Below are 16,198 nucleotides of genomic sequence, written 5' to 3' on the forward strand. Positions count from 1 at the left end.
TGTCTGGTTTCTTTCAAGCCCTACCTGACCAATACACAAAATCCTGTCTGGGGTGGTGCACGCACCTCCCCTGGCAGGAAACCCTTTGTCCACACCTCCCAAGCTGGAAGGACTCCCAGCAGCAGGAGGGCAGACTTGTGTCTGTGGTGGCAGCATCCATTTTGTGGAGCTGAGGCTATGTCTGATTTTACCCGGGTTTCAGGCACTGTACATGTCGTGTCCCTCTAGAAGGGTGGAATGCTAACCCCGTCGCCAGAATTGGCGAGGGGTTAGTATTCCAATTCGTATGACACCTTACTCGACATGTTTTGATAAAGCCAAACCAAAGATAGCATTTAACCGCGAGGTTCATAATGCACTTAAGAGTATATGGTATGACGATATCTGGAAACAGTAGAAGGAAGTTGTTCCGACCACTGCAGACAGGCTCAGCTCATGCCAGAGCACCATCTCACATGGAACCAAGCACTCTGCCTTCAGGATTGTTAAGGCCTGCCATAGGAGTGACTTATAGGTTACCAGGTGTCCCATTTAAGGTTAGGTATAGGTATACTACACCTAAGTAAGAGGTGATTACACCAACTTACCCCAGCTGAGTGATCAGCCAGTTGTGTCAAATTGTTAGGCCAAGCCTGGGGTGGCATAATACATGCTTCAGCCCCTGGCAGGCCTGGGGTACACCAATGCCCTGGGTACCTAGTGTACACTGGTACAGGGGCTGACAGGGTGATCCACTTCCAATTGGTTATGCACCTAGGGTGCATAGTTTTAATTTAGTAGAGAGAACAGCAGGCTGGGGGTCTGATTGGCAGGCCCACAGCCTCAATATGTCCAAAACCAGTGAAGCAAAAAGCAAAAATTTGGGGTGACCATAGGATAGCAGACCCTACTATCCTACACCTGTATTTAAGGCGGGTAAATTCTAACGGTAGCCCTGGACCTTGAATCAACAGCTGGGAGCGCATTGCGCGTCTCGCAGGAAGCGGCGATTGTGTACTCTGCAACAATCGGATTTTTAAATACTTCCCGTTTTGGTATTTGATTTAATCTTTTTCTTTGTTTTCCCCTGCTTTTAACCTGCTGGCCTTATACTTGCACTATAAGAGCGGTGAGTGATACTCACCGCTCTTTTAGCGTGTCCCTTCTTCAACTCCACTACTTTTGGGGACATATTGGGGGGAGAGAAGGACGCCTGGCGGCGCCATCTTTGTTGCTGGTCTAGTCGTCAGAAGGACGCTAGACCTGTATTTAAGGCGGTCATGCAGACGCGCAGCGGGCACGTGTAGCGGGTTCGCCAGACTTTCGCCGGAGTTACGCCAGAGTTCAGCCCGTCTGCGCCCGTCCGCGCTCTGTCGGGCTCTGGACTGCGACCACCTGCTCTACGACAGGTGTTTTCAGCATCAGATTTGCGTCAGTTAAATAGTGATAGGCAGAGGCTAGATCCTACCATCAGGGCTAGGCTAGATGATTTGAAACTCCTCCGAGTCCCCAGTGGGAGGTCTGGGACTGACCCACCTCCTTTAAAGTTAACTAGTTTGAACACAAGGTCGCTTCATAAACATCATCTTGAAATTTTTACACTCCTTCAGGATGAGGATATTGATATTTTAACTCTTACAGAGACATGGCTGGGTGATGACTCCTTACCTGACATTATAGCCGCCCTCCCCCAGGAATACGACGCGGTTTGGCACAATCGTGCCGATAACGCTAGGGGTGGGGGGGTAGCAATTCTGTATAAAAAGCATCTAAAGGTCGTTAAAATAGCGTCCGAAACTGTAGATATATCCGATATTCTTGGAGTGAAGATTATCCTGAATAATTCTTGTCTTGTGATTTTCACAGTTTATCATCCGCCAAATTCTACGTCAGCATTTAGTGATCTATTTGCAGCTTTGATGTCTGATCTTTGTACAAGATATCAAAAAATAGTGATAACTGGGGATTTTAACATGCATTGGGATAAAGTCCATAAAGATCTTGTCATCTGCAGAACACTATGTCCTCATTTGGCATCAAACAGCTTGTAGATGCCCCTACACATATTAAAAGGCATACTCTTGACCTTATTTGGACCTCGGATCCCAAAGTATATCTTGTGGATATTCTACCCTGTATCTGGTCGGATCACCATATGGTGAACTGTGAGATTCCCATTACTGGGTATCCAGTCCAAAAACCTTTAGAAATGAAAACAGTTTGTCGGTGGTTAAGAGTTGACTCACAATCTTTGACTAGTATCCTTCCTGATTATACCCAATTACTGGTGCCTAATGGAGATCTAGATCAGGATTATAAGAATATAACGCGGAATCTGAGTCAGGCTATAGATCAAATAGCACCGGAGAAACTACAAAAAGTACAAAGAGTAGGAAAAGGGGCTCCGTGGTTTACTCCGCTCTTGAGGGACCATAAAAAAAAGCTCCGTCATCTAGAAAGGAATTGGCGGAGAACAAAGGAGAGTGCAGATCGCGAACAATATAAAATTTCACTCAACTTATATAAAAAGTTGATTATGGTAACAAAAGCAGCCTTCTATGACACCGGTATAAATCAGGCCGAAAATACTCAGAAGGAAACTTTTAAAGTTTTAACATAGTTGAGCAAAAAAACTGAAACGATTGAAACTACAATAAATGCAGACACCTTTCAATGTTTCTTTCTGGAGAAGGTGGAGACCATTGTCTCCGAGATTAAGAATAGTACCTTGAATGGCCCTCCTTTAGTACAGGAAGCTCAAACCCCTCTGGAAGCATCTATTTCAAGGTTTCCGGATATGGATTCTCTAAGCCTTGAACAGCTTATGAGCAGATTAAAGTCAGGATCCCCAGCGGACCCGTGTCCCCCTAGGGTTTTCCGTCTGGCGTGTCCCATTTTAGAAGATCATATTATTTCCCTCCTCAATAGCTCGTTGGAGACTGGCTTTCTGCCACCGAGTCTCAAGGAGGCTCGAGTCAAACCGCTGTTAAAGAAGCCAGGAGCTGATCCGACCATCCTGAAAAACTATAGGCCGATCTCTCAGTTGCCTTTTTTGTCCAAAGTTTTGGAGCAACATGTGCTGAAGTCCCTCTCTCTATTCCTGGAGTCACACAACCAACTCCAGGAGCGTCAGGCAGGCTTCCGTGCACACCACAGCACCGAGTTGGTGATGCTCTCGGTGCTGGATGAGCTTAGAGGCATGGCTGACAGTAAGAGACCAGGCGCCCTGATACTTTTAGATCTATCAGCGGCGTTTGATACTGTCAGCCATTCCCTGTTATTGGACAGATTGGCCCTCTGTGGGATAAGGGACCTGGCGTATAAATGGTTACAGTCTTTTTTGAAGGGAAGGTCGCAGAGGATTCAACTGGGGGATTGTATCTCTGAGGTAGTTTTTCTAGAGTGTGGAGTCCCTCAGGGCTCTGCCCTGTCTCCACTGTTGTTTAACCTCTACCTGCAACCCCTGATTAACTCTCTAGTTAATATGGGTTGTCGTGTGTTTAACTACGCCGATGATACCCAGTTATTACTGAGTATTGATAATTCGGCCATAGCACAAACCAACGCTCAAAACATTCTTAGACACACGGTTAGTTGGATGACGGCAAATCAATTGAAAATAAATCCAGACAAAACAGAGATACTGGTGGTTTCGGCTGTGGTGTCACCCTGGAGTGACCTATATTGGCCCCAGGAATTAGGCCCCACGCCGATACCAAGCGGTAAAGTAAAAAGTCTTGGTATCAAGATTGACAATGAGTTGTCAATGGCCAGTCAGATTTCTTCTGTTTTAGGGATTTGTACCGGTTTGATTAGACAGTTGCGCAGGTTAGTTCCCTTCCTCTCTTTCTCTATGCTTCGTACAGTTGTCTCTGCTACAATTATCTCGAGGTTAGATTATGGGAATGCCCTTTACTTAGGTTTGCCTATGTTTTTGACCAATAGACTGCAGGTTGTTTTGAATGATGCGGCGCAACTGATTTTTAGGCTCCCCAGAAGAATGCAAGCCTCGTCTCTACTGCTCAAGTTACATTGGCTCCCTATTGAGCAGAGAGTGGAGTTCAAGAGCCTATGTACGGTTCATAAGGCAATGTATGGTCAGGATCCTGCTTATATTAAAGAACGCTTGGAGCTTTATAAGCCCAAACAAATTCTTAGATCTTGCGACGTTCAGTTGTTGGTTTGTCCTCGATATAAGTTGTCAACTAAAGGAGGAAGATCTTTTTCGGTTTTGGCTCCACAGTTATGGAACAGGTTACCAGAACCACTTCGGAGAGAAGGAAATTTCCTATGCTTTAGGAAGCAGTTAAAAACACTTCTTTTTAAGGAGGCTTTTGGCTTACTTAAATAGCTGCCTTACTAGGTTTCCCTTTCACTTCTTTTATGCCTGAAGCATAGCTGTTGGTCATCGGTCCAAGCGCCTAGAGACCTGTAGGTGAGTTGGCGCTATATAAACCGAAGTTAACATAACATAACATAACAAAACGCAAGCTATCTCCAAAAGTCTCCTCGTACTATAAAACCCTGCATGAAAAATTGACATGGCCTAAAAGTTTGGATTGTTCCCTCTCCTTTCTTTTCTTTTGAATGGCCTCCCCTTACCTCCCATCCTCTGCATGGCTCCTCTCTCTGAGTATGACCTATTCAAGGTCACATGCCTGTCTGTCTTAATCTCTATGATGGAGCAGGTAAAGCAAATTTTTGTATACCTCCTCTATTTGCATGAAAATACTAATTATATAACCTACTTATATTATAATTTGACTAACGGTGTGCTGTGGTATACTTATCAACCTTTTGCAAATTTCGTAAACACCAATTACACGTGGGACTTATTGCTATTTGCATGGCAAAATAACTCTAATAACTAAAATATGTACGCATATTAATAATAGTACATGTGGTAATAGGATATCGCATGATTTATGTTGCTTTGGTTACGTTTGGACCGTAAAGGTTATTGCTTTAAATGTCACTATAAGCTACTAATACATGAAGGGATTAGTGAGGGTTTAACATTAGAATCTTCATTTCTTTGTATTAATTTTTCTTTTGTGTTTGTTTTGCTTAAGTTGGCATTTGGACCTACCTAAAAATGGCGTCCGAAATGGAGTTCAGAAGTGGGCACCGTCTCGTGAGCGCGATGCCTACTGCGCAGACTCGGATGGCTCCGTAAACCTCCGAGTGACCTCCAAGTCACAGGGTTCCTGGTCAAGGATAGGAACATGGAAGACTGTCAAACTTCAGTCAGTAAAAACTGGTCTAAATGAACAATTGGGACATACAAGCAAATCTACTACAATGTTGCACAAGGGCAACATAGACAGAGGAAATGAACCAGCAAAATCCATGTGAACCTGTTAAAACGTAAAGTCGGACGTTCCCAACCAGCCAATCACCTTCTTTCTTAGCCTAAGAATGTTTCATGTTATCCCGAAATGTATTATAAAAGAGCAGTAGAATAGGGAGGAGTCTAGTTATTGGAGAGGGGAATGGAGATCGATTGATGAAGTTGCTGCCTTCTTACTTGATGACCGCGAACCCCTATTGACCCCACAGGGGATGACAGATGCTTGCACGATTTCTGGTCCTTTGGAGATCTTTGGGACTGTAACGTGCTGAGCAAAGAACTTTCGGACTTTGAGCTTTGGCCTGCTTTATTTGGACAATTAACTGCTAAATTCGGTTATGCAGAGCCAAATGAATTAGAGAAAAATCCAGATAGCAAGAATAGGTAAATATAATGTCATGCGATTTATATCAATTGTACAAAATTCTAAACTTTTGATTGAGCAAAAATGCTAATATTAATTGCAAACAATATTTAGATAAACAAATATTTGATTAACAGAAATTACGAGTTTGTGGTTTTTCAATGAAGAGAGTAAAGGATTCTGAGTCTTAAATGTGTTTTAGCTGGTTCTAAATTACCATCAACCAATCCAACTAATTGGTCCGTCGACCAAGTGGTGAAGTGCCTTGATGTTTAGGATTAGGAATCTATAGGTGATGAATGCTAATGTATATTCTGTAAAATAACTTTTCTTCTCTATAGGTAAGAAGGTACCCCCCACATGTCCAGCGCTTAGTTATTCATCCCTCCTGTGTGCAGATTCGTGAATGGAGACATGAAAAAGTGTGACATGCTATAAGATACTTGTGATCATGCCATTCTCACCTATTGTGAGTCACGCAAGCTATCTCAAAAAGTCTCCTCGTACTCTAAAACCCTGCATGAAAAATTGAACCGGCCTAAAATTTTGGATTGTTCCCTCTCCTTTCTTTTGGCTTCCCCTTACCTGCCATCCTCTGCATGGCTCCTCTCTCGGAGTATGACCTATTCAAGGTCACATGCCTGTCTGTCTTAATCTCTATCTTTGTGTTTCTCCAAATGACCCACACACAACTCATATCAAGGATCACAACCCTTTTGTTTCTCTAAAGCCATATCGCTGCAGCCTAATAATACCTAATCTCTCCAAGGCTATATTCATCTCGCCAATCATTTTGCAAACTCGCATACTCCGACTAATGATCAGACTAACTCCTGTTAACGTATTCTACCCCAGAGAAGCTGCCCATGTAAACCCAGTCACCAGTAATGACTGGTTTAACCATTGACCTAGGGTTCGAGAGTAGTGTGCTACTCATTGTAAAGCGCTTCAATGACTCTTCGGTGTAGTAAACACTGTATAAATGCAATTACATCACCTGCTCCTCTTTCACATGTAAAAGAATATTCGACCTTAGAACACAAAGTGCGTGTAAGAGAGTGATGGCCCTGAGTTTCAAGAACAGCCCTAGGCTATCCTACTCTTATATGAAACACAGACACCCTTGCAAACAAGCATTTCCAAAGCCAAGAGGTCTTCCCTATGCAACAGCTATTGACTTTGCCAATATGCTTTAGCCATGTTGTACACCATTGTGGCTGCTCTTCAGCATGGCTAAAAGTTAGTGGGGTAAAGGAGCATAGTGTGGAGGGTTGTTAAGTGGAGTACAGTGGAGTGTTATGGAGTGGCGTTGAGTGGTGTCGAGTGGAGTGAAGTGGCATGGAGTGGTGTATAATGTTGTGGAGTGTCACGTAGGTAGTGGAATGTCATAGAGTGGAAGGGTGTAGAGTGGAGTAGAGTTGAGTGGCATGGTGTAGAGTTTCATATTGGTAAAGAGTGCTGTAAAGTACAGTGACATAAAGAGCCATGCAGTAGTGTAGAGCAGGGTGGAGTGGCGTAGAGGGTGTTTCATGGAGTGTTGTGGAATAGCATGGAGTGGAGGGGTTTAGAGTGGAGTAGAGTTGGGGAGTGGAATGGCATAGAGTGGAGTAGAGTGTTGTAGAGTCGAGTGGCATAGAGTGGAGTAGCACAGAGTAGAGTGGAGTAGGGTGTCATAGACTAGAGTGGAGTAAAGTGGCATAGAGTGAGTTGCGTAAAGCATCATAGAGTGGAGTATTGTTGTAGAGTGGCGTAGAGTATAGCAGAGTGTTGTAAAGTGGAGTAGAGTGGAGTGTTATGGAGTGGTGTTGAGTGGTGTAGAGAGGAGTGGAGTGAAGTGAAGTTGCATGGAGTGGTGTATAATGTTGTGGAGTGTCACATAGGTAGTGGAATGTCAGAGTGGAAGGGTGTAGAGTGGAGTAGAGTTGAGTGGCGTGGAGTAGAGTTTCATATTGGAAAATAGTGTTGTAAAGTACAGTGGTATAAAGAGTCATGCAGTAGTGCAGAGCAGGGTGGAGTGGCATAGAGGGTGTTGTATGGAGTATTGTGGAATATGATGGAGTGGAGGGGTTTAGAGTGGAGTAGAGTAGGAGAGTGGAATGGCATAGAGTGGAGTAGAGTATTGTAGAGTCAAGTGGCATAGAGTGGAGTAGCAGAGAGTAGAGTGGAGTAGGGTGTCGTAGACTAGAGTGGAGTAAAGTGGCATAGAGTGAGTTGGGTTGAGCATCATAGAGTGGAGTATTGTTGTAGAGTGGCATAGAGTGGAGTGTTATGGAGTGGTGTTGAGTGGTGTAGAGAGGAGTGGATTGAAGTGAAGTCGCATGGAGTGGTGTATAATGTGATTAGAGTGCCAGAGTGGGGAGAGTTTAATGGAGCAGGGCATCATAGAGTGGAGTATAGTAGAGTGTAGAGTCGTAGAGTGGCCTAGAGTGTATTGCAATAAAGTACAGTGGTGCAGAGTAGATTGGCATAGAGTGATGTAGCATAAAGGTCATTTTTTCTGAGGAAAGTGGTTCAGAGTGCATTGCCATAGAGTGCAGTGACGTGGAGTGGCATAGAGTGCAGTATCATAGAGTAGATTGTTTCAGAGTAGAGTGAAGCGGTGTAGAGTGGAGTGGCGCAGGGTAGAGTGGAGTGGTGTAGGGTTGAGTGTAGAGGCAGTTGCATAGAGTAGAATGGTGTAGAGTGCATTGGTGTACGGTGCAGTGGCATAAAGTGGTGCAGAGTAAAGTTACAGAGTGCAATGGTGTAGAGGAGAATGGTGTAGAGTGCAGCAGTGTAGAGTAGAGTGTTGTAGAGTATGGTGGCGTACAGTGCTGTGGGGCGTAAATTGGCATAGAGTGGAGTGGCATAGAGTGTAATGGTTTTGAGTAAATTGGTGTTAATTTCATTGGCTTTGAGTGCAGTGGCGTAGAGTGCAGAGGAGTAGAGTGGCGTGGAATAGGAGTGGCACAAGGCAGTGGCATAGAGTGGAAAGGCACAGAGTGGAATAGAGTGGTGTACAGTGCAGTGGCTGGAGTGCAGTGCAAGGAGTAGATTAGAATGGCTTAGAGTGGACTGACGTAGAGTGCAATGGCGTAGAGTGGAGCAATGCAGGGCAGAGTGGTGTAGAGTGTAGTGGCATACAGTGCATTGGCGCAGACTACAGGAGAGTGGTGCAGAGTAGAGTGAAGTGGCATAGAGTGCAGTTGTGTAGAGAAGAGTGGCATAGAGTTCAGTGGCAGAGGTGTTGTTTGCAGAATAGAGTGGCATAGAGCGAATTGGTGTAGAGTGGAATGGTGCAGTGGAGTAGAGTGGAGTGATGCAGAGGGTAGTGAGGTAAAGTGCATTGGTGTAGAGTGGTGTAGAGTAGAGTGGTGCAGAGTAGAGTGCAGTGGCATAGAGTCGAGTGGCATAGAGTAGAGTGGCTTAGAGTTCAGTGGCAGAGAGTGCAGAGTAGACTGACAGAGAATGCAGTGGTGTATAGCACAGTTGCGTAGAGTGCATTGGCATGGAATTGTGCAGAGTATAATGGCGTAGAGAGCAGTGGCATTAGGTACAATGGTGCAGAGTAAAATAGAGTGGCGTAGAGTGCAGTAATGTATAGTACAACGATGTACAGTGCAGTTGCATAAAGTGTTGCAGGGTAGAGTATAGTGGCATAGGGTGCAGTGGTGCAGAGTGGATTGCCATAGAAAGCACTGGTTTTTAGTAAACTGGTGTACAGTACATTGGTATAGAGTTCAGTGGTACAGAGTAGAGTGGAGTGGCACCGAGAGGAGTGGCGTAGATTGTTTCAGAGTAGAGTGAAGTGGTGCAAGGTAGAGTTTACATGCATAGAGTATTGTGGTGTAGAGTGCAGAGTATATTAGAGTGGCATAGAGTGGAGTAGTACAGAGTATAGTGCATTCATGGGTTCACACTCTGCGACTCTGGGCAATAGCTTGCTTAATCTCCACAATGGCCCCTCGCGGCGGGATGCCTGGCTTTCACCTTGTGGATGCCCTGCTTGGTTATCTCACAGGGGAATACCAGAACGGGTTCCCTAAGCAAGCGCTTAGAGACCGGTTGGTGATTTGCGCTATATAAATATCTGTACATTTACATTTACATTGGCATAAAGTGCAGTGGCATAAAGTGGGATGTTGCAGAGTAGAGTGGCATAGAGTGGAGTGGCGTAGAGTGGAGTTGTGTAGAGTGCGGTGACAAAGAGTGCAGTGGCGCATAGTGGAGTAGTGTGGGGTAGAGTGCATTGGCCTAGAGTAGAGTGGTGTAGAGTAGAGAGGCATAGAGTGAAGTGGCGTAGAGTGGACTGCTGCAGAGTAGAGTGCAGTGATGCAGTGTGGGGTGGCATGGAGTGGACTGACGTAGTGTGGAGTGGTGTGGAATGGTGCAGAGTAGAGTGAGGTAAAGTTAAGTATGCATGGTGTGGTAGCACACTGCCATTCCAGACAACACATCTTCAATTGAAATTACCATTCCATTTGCACAGACATACAAGTTTACTGATAAAACTATACAGTGAAAAATCACTAATGTGTGGAAATGTCATCACCTTCTGTACTGATTTTTTTAAATCATATTTAAAAATTTGTTTACACCACACTTCGGAATTATCAAAAAATGTGCTTAATTTATGCTTTTCCAATTCTGATATATTCTGAAATATCTGCACAGTACATTTCCTTACATGTATATTTTGTTGTGTGCTATATAAATAAATAACCTAATGCAGCCTTTCTCGAGCACACCCCCAGTAGTCAGCACCAAGCTCCCAGAAGACAGAGTTTTACATCTGTCTTTGAATGCACATCAAGTGGAACAAGATAAGAACATAATTTAAAGGCCTGTTTAAAGAAATGAAGTACTGGTGGAAGAATACAGTAAACAAGATTTGAGCAATGGAAGGGACGAACTCAAGCCTAAAACAAGCAGAACCAGCAAACAGAAAGTAAGCAAATGTAAGTTACAAACCACAAAGCCATTGGTAAGCAATGGGCGTAATGCATACCCATGGAAGCTTTCCGAATGTCTACAAGATGTTGTTAGCAAACCAGACCCCACCTTTCAAGCATTCGCCCTGAGATGGAACTGTGTCCTTGGACAGAAGAATTTTTAAGCCCTTTTTCTCATGTGACCCCAGGCAAATGTCTGACTCTGCCTGTGTATGGTCAATTGCTTACAAAAGATTCCTCAATGGAAGCGATATCTGCAAACCCCTCAGATCCATCTCTCTCTAGAGACCGATACTGCAGCTGGGCCAGACTGACTACACTCAGCCAACAAGGATGTACCTTTTCTCCCATTTCTACCTCCATAACAAATGCCATTTTAGTTCTTATTTTCTGTAGCTATTACGATTTTTAGGTCTCGCCTAGCGACGCAGCGCTTGCGCTGCTCGCTAGCGAGATCTATTGTTGTCGACTTGGGCTCGAAGGGGGACAAGAGATGTGCACGCGTACGGAGGACAAGAGATCTGCACGTGTACGGGTCGCATATCTCCGGTGTTCCGTACGCGTGCACAACTCCTATCCTCCCTACGCGTGCACATCTCCTGTCCCCCTTCCGTGGGCGCACGGCTTTGCATTTTTAAGGCTCCTGCAGTTTCACTTTCTCAATGCGTCCGCACAGTTTTCTGTAGAAGTTACGTATGGGACGTCTCTCAGCTTAATGTCTATCAGTACGCACGCGTGATAACTCCAAGTTAAATGCTTTTATCTGGGCAGTGACCGGCTTGCGGAAAAGTTCACCCAGATACAGCTGAAGCAGTTGGGTGAGACCAACAGGTGAGTGATTCTGTGCGCGCATGCCAGGCCGTGTACGGCTGTGCCTGCTTGGACAGAAGATGTGCACGTCCACGGCATGTCTTTAGCTTAAGGCAGACTCGACAAGACAGGGCTTGTTAATTAAGTGTTATATTTATTAGTTTCACTTTTGCTTTTTGATCAGCTCTGCAAACTGTATTTTTGAATATTTCATGCTTTTAATAAGCAGCACGGCATGCTGCGCTGCTTACTAAAAGTATCAAATATTGGAAAAAAAGAGTTTGGTGATCTGCGCCTTTATTTTATTTCTTTCGCCGGCAATCGGGAAAGGGCCAGCAGACCGAGCACAAGCGAACTGGCTTTGCTGACCGATGTCAGACGGGTAACAAGCCAGGAAGGGGCACAAGCACACTGAATTCCACATGGTCAGTTGCTGTAGGGCACTGGTTGGTCCTCCTCTCTCCTATGAGCGGTGTACGGCTGGAGGCTCTGCAGGATTGGGAAAGCAGGGAGAACACATCCGGGATGCACTCGACCTAGGCAGGCCTCGGGGCTCACCCGATATGGTGGAACCTAGCCCAATCTACCCGCACTGGCCGCTTTCCAGCTTTGTTGCCTTGTTGCCCCTTGCTCACAACCCCTACCTGACTTTTGCGTTAACGGGCCGTCTGGCGGTGGATGCCGGCATCTCTTTCACCTGCTCCGGGGCTCGAGTCTCTCCCGACCCACTGAGTGCCTCTTGGCATGCTCGGTGTGAACTGGGGGCCGAGCTGAAAGCGGCAAAGCTGGCATCTCATTCTCTAGCTGTGGTGCACTACAGTGCTCAAGGCTTTCCCGACCACCGATGACCTCTTGGCGCGCTCGGCGTACACTGGCAGGTGAGCGGGAAGTGGTGACAGTTGGAGGGGTTTTCTGCACTTTCCCCCTTGGACAGGCGGTGTGCACGCTCATGGCGTCTGTTTGCACTTCGGCCCAGACAGCCGATGTGCACGTATACGGCTTGCGGCGTTATTACAACCCTTGCTCGCACCAAACGCGTGCACATCTCCTGTCCAAGCGCGCCGCGCTTACGTGAGCTGCATGCAGTAACTGCTTGGTCTCGTCATAGCACTGTAGAAGCAGCTCAATCCCCACGCCTCACCGGCTTCGCAGGGGTAGCAAAGGGGCAGAGGACAAGGAGCTGGAAGACTTGCTTGACAGTAAGATCTCGAAATGGTTTGGGGGTGAATGTGGGGTCGGCAGCAGAGCCGTAGCACTCACCGCGCAGGTGCAATGGGCCCCTGTTAAAAATCATTTAGATTTAGCTTTCCATCCTGCAAAGTCATCCCTTGTGAGTGCTGATATAGACTGCCAGTCGGGAATGTAAAAAAATCGTGCGACACCAGGGCTTTACTAGGGCGAGTCCCGCGAAGTTTCAGACCCATCTGCAATATAAAACAGACTATGAAACTGCTCACTACCTGGACAGATATTCACCTGCCTAACTTTATAGGCAAAAAAACACTGATCGAATCTTCAACAAACTCTAGCACAATGTCTGTGATGTAGTCCCTTTTTACATTTCAGGTTTACTTCGTCTTCCGTTCCCTAGGAGTATTTGATTTTTTTTTCGAGATGTTTCTTAGTGCAATATTATATATTTAACATGTTTCTATTGACTCATGCGAACTGAGTCGCCTCTGGATGGGTGAGTTGAGGTTGTGGGGGTGATCCATGGCATGGAACACAAAGTTATGGTAACGGGTGTGCCAGGTTTAATTACCATTTAATGTTAAAGTTTGTGAAGTGGATAAAGACAGCTGTTGAAATAGTGACGGCACCAAAGAAAATTAATGTTTAAAGGTGTGGGAAGAGGGAAAGGAGGCATGTTGAAAGTGACAAGGAAATACATGCAGAAGGACAGAGTGAAAAGACAGTAGTGAAGACAAATGCAATGACGTTTGAGTCATGCATGCAGAAGGAAGATTTCAGAAAGATACCTGGAGGAACAAGCATATGCAATGCAATAGTTCTCGCATTTATGCGAGTTTGAGCTATTGACATTGCAAATAACAATGCCTTTTATTTTTGTTTTCGTCATTAAAACATAAATAAAAGGCATTGTCACTTACAATGCCAATAGCTTAAACTCGCATAGAAGCGAGACCTATTGCATTGCAAATTCTTGTTTTTCATTGGAAAAGTCTTGCGAAAAAAGAACTTCTTTAGCCAGGCTATTGAAAAGTTCCAAAGTAGTCCACACTGGTGTCAAACAACAATTTATGCAGATACAATGCAGCAGACATTGACCTCTGGTTGGACCCCATTCATCTGTGTGAGTCTGCCTTGCCTGTCTGCATGTATGGGGATGCGCTGATTGTGAGATCCTGCTGCAGGGCTCCCCGCCCAATGAGATTGCAGGGAACGTAAGCAGGACAAGGGAGTGTGGAGGGCTGGGCAGGCCCCGTGAAACCGGCTCTAACAGCTGTGCTCGTTACTACAGGAATTGCATTGTTAATGTCTGACTCCTCCTCCTTGTTCAACAGCCAACCACAATGCAGCACATTTATTTGCCTCAGCATTTGATTGACGCCTCTTGAAAGGTCAAACTCAGTTGCATTTACCATGTGTACATTTATTCAGGGCTTTAAGTGGGCCGGGTCTCACTGGGGCTGAGCGCCGGCAGGTTTTTTAAGGGGGCCCTTGACACGGGTCTCTATCGGGCTCTCTTTTGTGCCCTGGCACAGGCGGGCCATTTTTTTCCAGACTGCAGTGACTGCACTGCTCACTAGTGTAGAAGTTACGGCGTGACGTCATGCCAGGTGGGCGTTGTTGGGGAAGGGAAATCCTTTAAAGAGAGTCAGTTTTCTCTGGATTTCCCTTCTCTTTTTTAAACTCTGGAGCAGCAATATTGTCGTGGTGTCACAAGAGCTTTAAGTGGAAGCCTTTTCAATAATATTCAAGCCATAGTTCCTGCTTATTTATATTATGCAATTAACAACCATTGGCAAAGCCAATAGTCCTGACTTATTGTAGGTATGATGTTACTTGTTGTATCATATTCTGGATGCAATGACAGAAACAGCAAAATACAAGTCGGGCGGCACACTAGTGCTAAACACAGATTTTTAGTTTACGTGTTTTAAAGCCACGCCCCTAACTACATTGGCCACGCCCCTTTGAGAGACCCCTCAGTTTTTTCATCGCACTTAAAGCCCTGCCTTTATTAGTCTGAATAGCGCACACGGTAGAGCTACTTTGCTGAGAGGCTCTATTGACATGCATCGCGTTCCACTGGTGCAACTGGTGGAAATACATTGTTTACGCTAATATAACACGTAGAGCAAAAGTCGGCGTGACTTAATATTTCTTTTCATAGAACTCCATAACAAATGTGACTGATATCCAATTTAACATAATTCAATATATAGATATGTATGTATATATATTATATACATACATTATATATGTATGTAAGTACCTATCAACCTCAGAAGGATGAGTGTTGCTCTGGTCTTCGTATTCGTGAATCAGATCACCCCAGGTGTCAGCAGCGCCCATGGAGCATACGAAACAGAAGCGAATATTTAATAGGGGGCAGTTAATGAAGAGAGGGGGTGTTCTCTTAAGGAAGGGAGAGGGTGAAGATAAAGAGAGGCTGGGGGACTATATGGCTCGACAGTTTGGCAGACGGCTAAATAACCTTTCACCCCTAAGCTGTCACAACAGTTAGATGCCAAAAGTGTACCAGAAATGAAGCGTGGGTCTCAGCCCACTGTGTCACTGCGTTACTATCACAAATGACAAAAACGGACATGCTTTTCAGTACAGTCAGCAGAGAGGCCATTAACTGAATGATCCTGGAATCTGAATCTATACAATGCGAGTACCTGCACAAGGTCAGATGTCAGTGACGAGCTACCTTATGTTGTGCTTTGTTGCGGGATTTTTCTACAATGGCGTGTGGATAACATAAAAATAATTTCTATAAATTATGAATGTCAACCAACGGCAAGTGTAAATATAAAAATAGGCAAATAACCTCTTGCGGAACCGGTGACACTGTCTTAGCGCATGATCATGCCGTGTATGACAACATTAAGTTATTCGCTCAGAATCACACATCACGAGGAAGTAGGGAAGCCGAGATTAAGACTCAGATCACCAATGGGCCTTCGGCAGCAAACGAACCACCAGACCTGCTCACCCCTCCCTCAGTCAACGTGTCGTGTTCAGCGCCACAGCTGCCGGTTCTCTTACCACTTCCAGTGCCAGTTGCGTGCCTGGAGTCCCCGTTGATGCTGAGCCCAGGGAGTGATTGCTTCCCACAGGCAGGCGCATCACTCTGGGGTATTGCACTCCTGGGTCCCTGTGTCAGGAGGCGCCCCCTGCAGATCTCACGGAGTTGCGCCTGCCGCAGCCAGCCTCCTCCACGAACCTCCTTCCCTCTCTGCAGTCTCTGCCGGCCATCGAGGTATGTATTTATAAACGGTCTCCAGAGAAGCCCAGACAACAGGTGGAATTACCTGGGCCCGCCCCGCAGCCACCCTGCTTCCTTCACCGACTCTGCTTAAAAGGGCAAGACCTGTTCCCCAGGCCGACCGACTGCATTCCATGGGAGGTGCCCTCTTAAAACCAGGGCAATGTGCTCAAGACCTGTGTGCCACTGGCGTGCCTCTGTCCAGACTTCCAGCTCCGCTCCTGTGTGTGAGTAGACACAGCAATTCATGTGTTTACCCGTCACATCCTGAAGCGTGAAACAGGGCTCGGAAGCCTCTGCCAGGG

The 16,198-nt window shown here is 45.6% G+C and overlaps 1 protein-coding gene across 3 annotated transcripts in view; it reads right to left on the reverse strand.

Moving 5' to 3' along the window:
* SVOPL (SVOP like) overlaps nucleotides 1-15,903 on the reverse strand; it is a 321,589-nt gene extending 305,686 nt beyond the window's left edge. For 2 of the 3 annotated variants that reach the window (XM_085652034.1, XM_085652032.1), the window contains exon 1: nucleotides 15,674-15,903. The gene's annotated coding sequence lies outside the window, so the exon portion shown is untranslated. Of the gene's footprint in view, nucleotides 1-5,068; nucleotides 5,187-15,673 lie in introns of all 3 variants that reach the window. The other variant, XM_085652033.1, reaches the window with a different exon arrangement.
* Between the last annotated feature and the right edge of the window lie 295 nt (nucleotides 15,904-16,198).

This window comes from Triturus cristatus, chromosome 4_1 (assembly GCF_964204655.1).
Source record: "Triturus cristatus chromosome 4_1, aTriCri1.1, whole genome shotgun sequence".
Classification (NCBI taxonomy): Eukaryota; Metazoa; Chordata; class Amphibia; order Caudata; family Salamandridae; genus Triturus; species Triturus cristatus.